This window comes from Mastomys coucha, unplaced genomic scaffold, assembly GCF_008632895.1.
Source record: "Mastomys coucha isolate ucsf_1 unplaced genomic scaffold, UCSF_Mcou_1 pScaffold21, whole genome shotgun sequence".
Taxonomy (NCBI): domain Eukaryota; kingdom Metazoa; phylum Chordata; class Mammalia; order Rodentia; family Muridae; genus Mastomys; species Mastomys coucha.
The window spans coordinates 144944549-144953680 of NW_022196904.1; positions in this window are offsets into that span (position 1 = coordinate 144944549).

Here is a 9132-nt window from a genome sequence, read left to right on the forward strand (position 1 = left end):
ATAATAACTAAACAAAATTAGAAGCTGCTCTCTGACCTTTACCAATGTTCCAACATCTTAGCCAAACCTGGCTTGGAATTTCATAGGAGTGTTACACATTCAGACTAATTGCCTCTGGCATTGTTAGGGAGATAATGAGGGAGGTCCACATTGAAGTGTACTTAATAGAAGTTAAAAATCCCAGGGCAAGGTCAACTAAGAATCCTCTTTTTCAGTCACTTACAGCAGCTAAACCACTCCCAGGGATTAGAAGAATGTGACTCCTGGAGCACACATCTGTTATCCCAGAAGATTAGCATAGTTGGGCGTTTACTAAGGATGAGCAAGACCTTGAGCCTAGAGTGTGTGTATGTGTGTGTGTGTGTGTGTGTGTGTGTGAGAGAGAGAGAGAGAGAGAGAGAGAGTGCTACACACATTCAAGCCCCTACCCTCCTGGCTGGCTCACTAGCAGCCCCCCAAGACTCTGGCCCTCATGATAGGAGCCCAGGGGTGCTGAGCCCATCCATAAGAGGTGGCTGCTTTTGTTTCAGATTGCCTCAGATGTACCTTGACCACTGAGCCACCAGATTTTTCTTTTTCATTTATAATGACCATAAAGTTCAAATGTTTAATTTTTAAGAATACACACTCAGATACAATACTCTCTTGTGTCTGTATCTGTGTGTGCTATTTTTTTCAATCGTCAATGTCTTGATGACCTCTACTGGAACCCTGTTTCTCCTGCAGGTTGAGGGGCCAAACCTGGCTGGCCTGTGACAATCAGGGAACTGCAAATCAAAACCACCCTGATATTCCACCTCACACCAATCATAATGGCTAACATCAAAAACTCAGGTGCCAGCAGATGCTTCATGGGATGTGGAGAAAGAGGAACACTCTTCCATTGTTGGTGGGATTGCAAGTTGATACCGAAAAGCTGGAGAATCTTAGAATTTAAAATGAGGGCATTTAATAGAAATGTATGTATAATGTATAACCTTTACCTAAAGGGGGCATGGCAAACCTCTGTAACAAGCCAAAAATGTGGAGTAGCCAGTTCCAGGAACTTGTCTAACTCAGAGCCTCAGGGCTCTGGTTCCCGAGACCTGCCCCTCCTGACTGATCCACAATGAGGGCAGAACTAAGAATGAAGGTCTACTGGTTTATGAGGCTCTCCACCCTGCTGAGGCTCTCCACGATGAAGATTACATTCCTAAAAGGAATATGTTCCCCTCCCTAATTGAATACCTTGGGTTGGGTCCCTCTGAAATTTTCCACTGTTTTTATGTTATATTTCCTTTGTAACCCTCCCTCCCCCCAGTTTATGGTTTTTCCCTTTAAATACCCCTCACTTCTTGTGTTCAGAGTCGAACTCCTCTGGCCTGCAAAGTTACGAGATCGACCCCTGTACTAGCCTATCCCCAATAAACCTCATGTGCTTGCAGCAAGATTGGTCTCTCATGAGTTATTGGGTGGTCGCATCATTCCGAGACTTGAGTGAGGGTCTTCCTAACTATGCAGGTCTTTCATTTGGGGGGCTCGTCTGGGATTTACACCCACCCTTGACTCTCTGAAGATCTCTTGGAGGTGAATTCTTAATTGTGGTCTGTTTGTCTGTTTAAGTCCTTGTAATTTGTCAGTGAACTGCTTGCCTGTTGGCAATCTGTGAGTCTGTTTCTTACTTCCATTCCCTGCAGCCAGTCGCATCCTGAGTAAAGGTAACAAAGGTTAGTTCTTGAGCTCATATTATGCAGGCGGTCATGTCCTGGGATGGGACGGTGACTCCCTGTCCTCGAGACGAGGAAGGGGGCTGATGGTAGACTTGCCAGAAGGTCACCAGCTGCCACCGTGGGAGACGTCCCAGTGAAAATTTAGGGAAACTCTGGGACGCCTGGAAGAATCCCACTAGAGGACAGAACTCCTCCAGACAAGGAAGGTGTGTCTGTTCTCCTGGTCATTTTGATAGTACAACTTGCTCTACCTAGGCCCTTTTTTCTTGCCTTATTCTCTGTCTAATTTTCTGTGTTATGTTTGTGATTTTTGTCGCCCTTGTAACTGCGATGTCACAAGATGGATGGTAACTCTGACGTTGGCTCACTGGACGGAGGTTAGGGACATGTCAGTTCAGGTGAAATAAGGACCTCGGTAAATTTTGGCTGTCTGCTTTTCTGAAGTAAGGTTGGCACTCACTTTGTGTGTATTTTGTGACCGGTCCATTTCGGCAGCCATAGCAGGCATGGGCCGAGCAACTCTGTGATTTGGCTTTGATTACCTGTATACCTGATATTTGTTACTGGGCCCAGTTGTCTTTCTCGGTGTCATGGACCTGAAAAGGTAGATGTCTGTGTGGTAACTGATCTTGTGTGTGTGTTTGGACCTTGGACTGATGACCTATACCACCTTGACTGATGGACAGTGTTGGAGCTGGGGTTGCTGCCGCTGGGTCTTTGGGCTGCTCTTGGGGGAACCGGGAATAAAGATTGGTGTTGGCAGGAATCCCGTGGTCCCAGGTTTCCCAAGAGGGCAGTCATAAACATGGAATTGGCCCCACAGCTGCCAAAGCATTGGAGTTAGGGGGTAGGTCCCAGGTGCTACAATTCCAGTTCTTTCCAGGCCAGATCCAGATCCCTGGCCTTTTCCCTATCCAGGCTGGCCGCCCAGATGGCCACACCAGCCTTAACCCCAGACATAAGCTGAGGCAAAAATGTTATGCCCGTGGAGCTGGCTCTGGGGAAGGCCCAGCAGCCTACCTATTGCACCAAGATATGCGGGCTGCTGGAGACAAATTTGAGACCTGCTTCTGTCACACCATCTCTGACCTGGCCGCTCAACTATGTAACCCCAGGCTCAGTCCAGCAACTCTTCACCCAGGTATCCCACGAACTTTTCCAAGAGGGCCCCAACTGGGGCCGTCTTGTGGCATTCTTTGTCTTTGGGGCTGTCTTATGTGCTGAGACTGTTAACAAAGCAATGGAGCCATTGGTGGGACAAGTGCAGGATTAAATGGTGGTCTACCTGGAGACAGGCCTGGCTAACTGGGTCTACAGCAGTGGGGGCTGGGCAGAGTCCACAGCTCTATATGGGGACGGGGCCCTAGAGGAGGCATGTCTGCAGGAGGGGCACTGTTTAGATAAATGATTGTTGTTCTGTGTTTCATGATTGAAGAAAAAAATGGTTAAAACTTTGGTTTAGCTTAACTTATTTAAAAGACAGTCTCAATTTGTATAGCAGAGACTGATAAGCCATTGTGCTGTGGCCAGGAGTAAAGCACAGCTGAAAAAGAGCTGATAGAGGCTGACTGAGTGTCTGCATGAGCGGTCCTTAAAGGGGAGAACAGCATTTTGTTTATAATATTGGTAACAGAAAATTAGCTTAAAATTGGTAACTCGGAGCTGGAATCATGTTAAGCGACAACACCTGGCATTAGCTGACCCAGGAATATTTTATGTAATTCTTACCCCTTATAAATTTAGTGAAGCCAAGGGTGAGGCTTGGACCAGAGATAAGATTTAAAACAATGTCTTTTTGATATATTCAAAATTGTACTGTCATGCATTCATATGTAAGAATTGGCAGCTAAACTTTGTAATATGACTAATGCTTTGATATTGATTTTAAAGAAAATATTGGTTCTAAAAAAAATAGAATGTTTAAAACTGGGTTTTGTTTAAATTATGGTAATATCTTAACATTACAATAATTAAAAAAGGTGTGGAGTCTAGTAAAGTAGAGACAAGTGATGAGCAGTCTGGAGACAAAGAGTTAGTTTGCCTTGGAAATAAAAATAAATAGAAAAATAAATCAAATTCTATCAAAACATGGTAGTAATGCTAAGCTACTAGCACCTTTGCTCCTAGAGTAAACAAGCTTAAAAAGGAAACCTGGAACAGCTGTGGCTGTTGCTGTGAAGAGGCTGTTTTGCATGTACAATTGTCTGTTGTCACTGAGCCAGTGGGAGATGCCTGCTGGTCCTTGGTCAAATGCACCTAGAATAGCTGGTGCACTCCTAGCATTAGTAAAATAAGGAATTTTATCTTGTCCTTATATCAAAAAATGGAGATTTTCTTATTTGGAGATTTTAAGGCACTGAGAACCCAAATACCTCCCAGATAGATCTAAAAGTTTTGTTTTTGTGAAAAGATGCTTGAAGTATTTACTGAATTTGTTTTGAGGTTCATATGTTGCAGAAATGTATATCCTTGGTAAATCCCTTCATCAGACGTGCTAAACTTGTCTGCTTGAACTCCTGGTGTCCCGAACTTCAGCCTGATCCAGTTAAGACACAGACATCCGAAGACTAATTTCTGTTTTTCCTCCCCCCCCCCCTTTTTTTATAGTTCTACGCCTCCGTTCAACTTGAAGAAGTTATGATGAGTCATCTACCCAGTTCCCTGGGCTCTGGGGCTGGAGAGGGTTGTTAATAACTTGTGTTTCTAAGAAATGTAAAATAGTTATATTTGAAATAGGGAAGAAATAGCCAGATTTAAATGTATAGCTATAGAAAGCTTTATAATTTGTTACTGAGTTAAGTTCATATGTTCCTATTTGGTACAAAATCAATGTTAACTTTGGTAAAAAGACCTTCTGATAATAATTACCCTGTACTGAAAATGATTTAATTGGTGTATAGATAATTTAAACTGGAAGCATTTTGTGACTAGAATTTAGTCAGGTATTTGAGTATTTCTTCAGATATACAGCTTATATTCAGAAAATTTGCTTTGGTGTTTATATTTGTAATAGTGATTGGTGAAAGTTGAGGCTTGTGTTATAAACTATTTACATCTTATACATCTTAAACTAGTATGCAAGAAATAAGTAAGAGCTTTTAAATTGAGAAATTTATTGTTAAGGTTGGGTGTACAATGGTATTCTTATTGACTGTGAGGTGTAGCTAATACAGTTCTGTTGTGCATACTTCAAGATCAAAAGATGAAGTTTTCTCTATTCACTTAAGAGATTTCTGTTTTCAGTATTTCCCTAGTAGACAGGGCTTAGAACCAGTCCTTTTTTACTGCTATTATAGACAGATCTGAGATGTTTAGACTTGTAAGTTTAGGGTCAAATTAGCAAATTCATGGCTCTGGGTTTATTATTAGGGTGATTCCAAGATAAAGAACTGAGAGTAGTTCGTAGATAATAGTCTAGACTACTTTACATAGATAATTGGTTTTCAAAAAAATCAGAAATCCACAGAATATGGCATTTGATATTATTTATTCATCTGGCTATAGACCTGTCTGCAACTGAAAGTACCTCTTTCTCAGACTCAAAGAAGAAACTGAGCATCATTTGAGCTGTTCCAGCTGTGGCAAGACAGCCACTGGGCAAAAGTCGCCTCTTCATCTGCAGATGATACTGTCCAAAAAGGACACACAGGCCTAGGACAGCTTATATCTGCCAAGACAGAGTAGGCCAGTCCTTAAAGTTCCTGTCCTCAGACATTCATGGGCCAGAAGGCTGAAGATTGATGCTCCAACGTTTTAAAGTAAGGGCTGTCTAGGTGTCCAGCAGTCTCTATTAATTGGTAATATGTCTGGAAGCTGTGTTAGGCTTCCCGTATGTTCTCTATTATTCAGTCATTCCTGGATTTCTGATGGAGTTGAAAGACTATGAAAGTTAGAAGAGATGCAGCATAAGCCGTTAAGAAAACTAGTGCAGGTGGCTGAGAAAGTGTTTTAAACAGAGAAAGAAAAAAGAAAGTTGCAAAAGGACTGTGAAAGGGCATAGTGAAGAGATAGAATGTTTAAAAGAGAGTTTTGAAGATGGAGTCTAGTATGAGAGTCAGAAGGAATAAGAGGCTGGAGAGTTGGAGATAAAAACAGGAAAGAAGAGAAGCTAGGAAGCTTGAGGTAATGCCTGGCAATAGAAGAGAGTTAGGAGTTCCCCTGACAGTTATGTTGGAACTGTACTCAGAGACTTCAGGGGCAGCTACAGGAACATCCACTATGATATTGCAGCATAAGGCTTATAGAGAGTTAAGAGCTGCCATTGATTTAAATATAGAAGAATGTTGCTTTTATGTAAACCATTCAGGAGTCATTAGAGACTCCACAAGTAAGCTCAGAGGAAGACTAAATAACTAGAGGTCCATGAGTGCTAAATAAATTAGTTGCTTTTATCAGGAAAAAAATAAGTGCTGCTCAGATTCTAATGTTATGCCAACAATATTATACTTTGCAAGGCCAGGAAAATCTAGAATATAGTGATACTGATATTTAGTTCTATGATTAGAACTATCTACTAGAAGAAGTGGGGAATGAAAAGCTGGAGAATCTTAGAATTTAAAATGAGGGCATTTAATAGAAATGTATGTATAATGTAAAACCTTTACCTAAAAGGAGGCATGGAAAACCTCTTAACAAGTCAAAAATGTGGAGAAGCCAGTTCCAGGAACTTGTCTAACTCAGAGCCTCAGGGTTCTGGTTCCCTAGACCTGCTCCTCCTGACTGATCCACAATGAGGGCAGAACTAGGAATGAAGGTCTACTGGTTTATGAGACTCTCCACCCTGCTGAGGCTCTCCACCCTGCCGACTGATAGATGAAGATTACATTCCTAGAAGGAATATGTTCCCCTTCCTAACTGAATACCTTGGGTTGGGTCCTTCTGAAATTTTCCACTGTTTTTATGTTATGTTTCCTTGGTAACCCTCTCCCCCCATCCCAGTTTATGGTTTTTCACTTTAAATACCCCTCACTTCTTGTGTTCAGGGTCAAACTTCTCTGGCCTGCAAGGTTATGAGATCGACCCCTGTACTGGCCAATAAACCTTGTGCGCTTGCAGCAAACTCGGTCTCTCATGAGTTATTGGGTGATTACATCATCCCAAGACTTGAGTGAGGGTCTCACTAGCTCTTGGGGTCTTTCAATATAATGACTCTGGAAATCAGTTTGGCCGTTTCTCAGAAAATTGAACATAGTACTCTTCTCGATCTTTGTCCTTGCATTTCATTATGATAGGACCAATTTAGGATCAAAGGTTTTATAGGTGGTTTAGTTAGTGTCCCCATCACTCTACTGGGGATCCTGTCTGGCCACTAAAGGTGATCTCTTCAGGTTCCATATCCCAACTGTTGGGCATTTCTGCTAAGGTCACCTGCATTGACCCCTGGGGACCTCCCTCATCCCAGTTCTCTGAGACTTCTTAGAGAATCCAAGATCCCCAGCCCTGAACTCTGGCAGTTCCATATTTTCATTCATTTCCTTGCCCCTCTGGGACTCTCTCCATGCTTGATCCTGCCCTCCCTTTCCCCACTGTCTCATCTACCCTACATGATCATTTTGTTCCTACTTCTAAGTGGAATTGAAGCATCATCAATTGAGCCTTCCTTCTCTTTTAACTTCTTTGAGTCTGTGGGGTATAACATGGGTATTCTATACATTTTGGCTAATATCAACTCATCAGTGAATACACACCATACATGTATTGTAGACTGTCTGAAGGATGAGTACTAATATAGACAAATCCATGGATTCTGACAAGGTATATCCATCATAGAAATAGGTAGATTACATAGTATTTCAAATGATTCTGATGCAAGCAACCTCCAAAAATGCATCTAAAGACAAAGCCTCAAAAGGTTGTATTGGCAGTCTAGCTATATTTGACTGTCTGTGCATAGTGCCATAAACTAAAATTTCCAAGAACCATAGATGCCATCCTTTCTTATTAGAGAACAAAGTCTAGTATGTTTTATGTTAGGATTTTCTATTAAGAGCACTGGCAGCACCTCCACAGGACACATGTTAAATTTGTAGTACCCATATAGTAGCTCACAACCATCTATAACTCCAGTTCCAGAGATTTCATATACTCTGATGATCTGAAGAGGTACCCCACACAAATATGCTACATACACAAATATGCAAACCAAACAACTATGGACATAAAATAACATTTTTTTAAATCATATTGACTTTTTTGATTTCACAATAAAAAACAAGCCATCCTGTAAAAGATCTAATGAAACTATGAGTAGGGTAGAGAAAAGGTGAATAAGATTAAAACATATAAAAAATTTCAAAGAATTAATAAAAAAGTAGGGCCAAGGAAACCTCAAAAAATGTTGATTAATTTAGGATGTATAATATACTAAAAGACATTTAGATAACATTCCTTAAGAACATTTTCCATGAGAACAAATTTTAAAATGGAAATTGATAGAACTAGAGATCACTACGTTAAATGAAATAACCAATTTCAAAATAGACATTTAAACATTTTAAAATATTTACATGCATGTGTGTCCACACATGCACATATTCAATCTTCTGAACTTGACATCAGTAAGAAGGCAACTGATAGGTAGATTGTTGAATTAAGTGTATTACTTCATGTAATTAATGCAACAATACTGTAGTATAAATACATAGCCATCCATTATTTTAAAGAGATAAGAGAAGTTATGCATAGAAAGTTGAAGTTTCTGCCTTCCCTGCAAGTGGAGGGCCTACCTCCAGAGAGCACATTAAGCCAGAGACTCAGGCGGGATCCACCATTTTCTCTCGGGTGAGTTTCTGAGACCTGAGCAGCCAGCCAGGAGACACAAACCCCACGACTCCCAGGGGGAGCCCCAGGGCAGCAGGGACACGAACCTCTCAGCTTCCGAGTGACAGAGGAGGTTCAGCGTCCTCCTCTGCCCCTTCCCTGCAAGTGGAGGGCCTACCTCCAGAGAGTGCATTAAGCCAGAGACATGGGCAGGATCCGCCATTCTCTCTCGGGTGAGTTTCTGAGGTCAGAACAGCCACCTTGGAGAAACAGGCCCCACGAGTCACAGGGGACTTGCAGGGCAGCAGGGACAGGACAAGCTCTAGCCAGAGACACTAAGAACATCTAACACCAAAAAGCAAAAGATGGTGAAAGGCAAAAGCAAGAATCCTACCAACAGTAACCAGGCTTCATCAGAACCTAATACTCCCACTGCAGCAAGTCCTGGATATCCCAAAACACAGCAAAAGCAAGAATTGGATCTTAAGTCATATCTCACAATGCTGATAGAGGAACTTAAGAAGGACATGAATAACTTCCTTAAAGAAATACAGGAGAATACAGGTAAAGAGGTGCAAGCCCTTAACGAGGAAACAAAAAAAATTTCATAAGGAATTACAGAAGATCATAAGTAAACAAGTAGAAGCACTTAAAGAGCAAACTC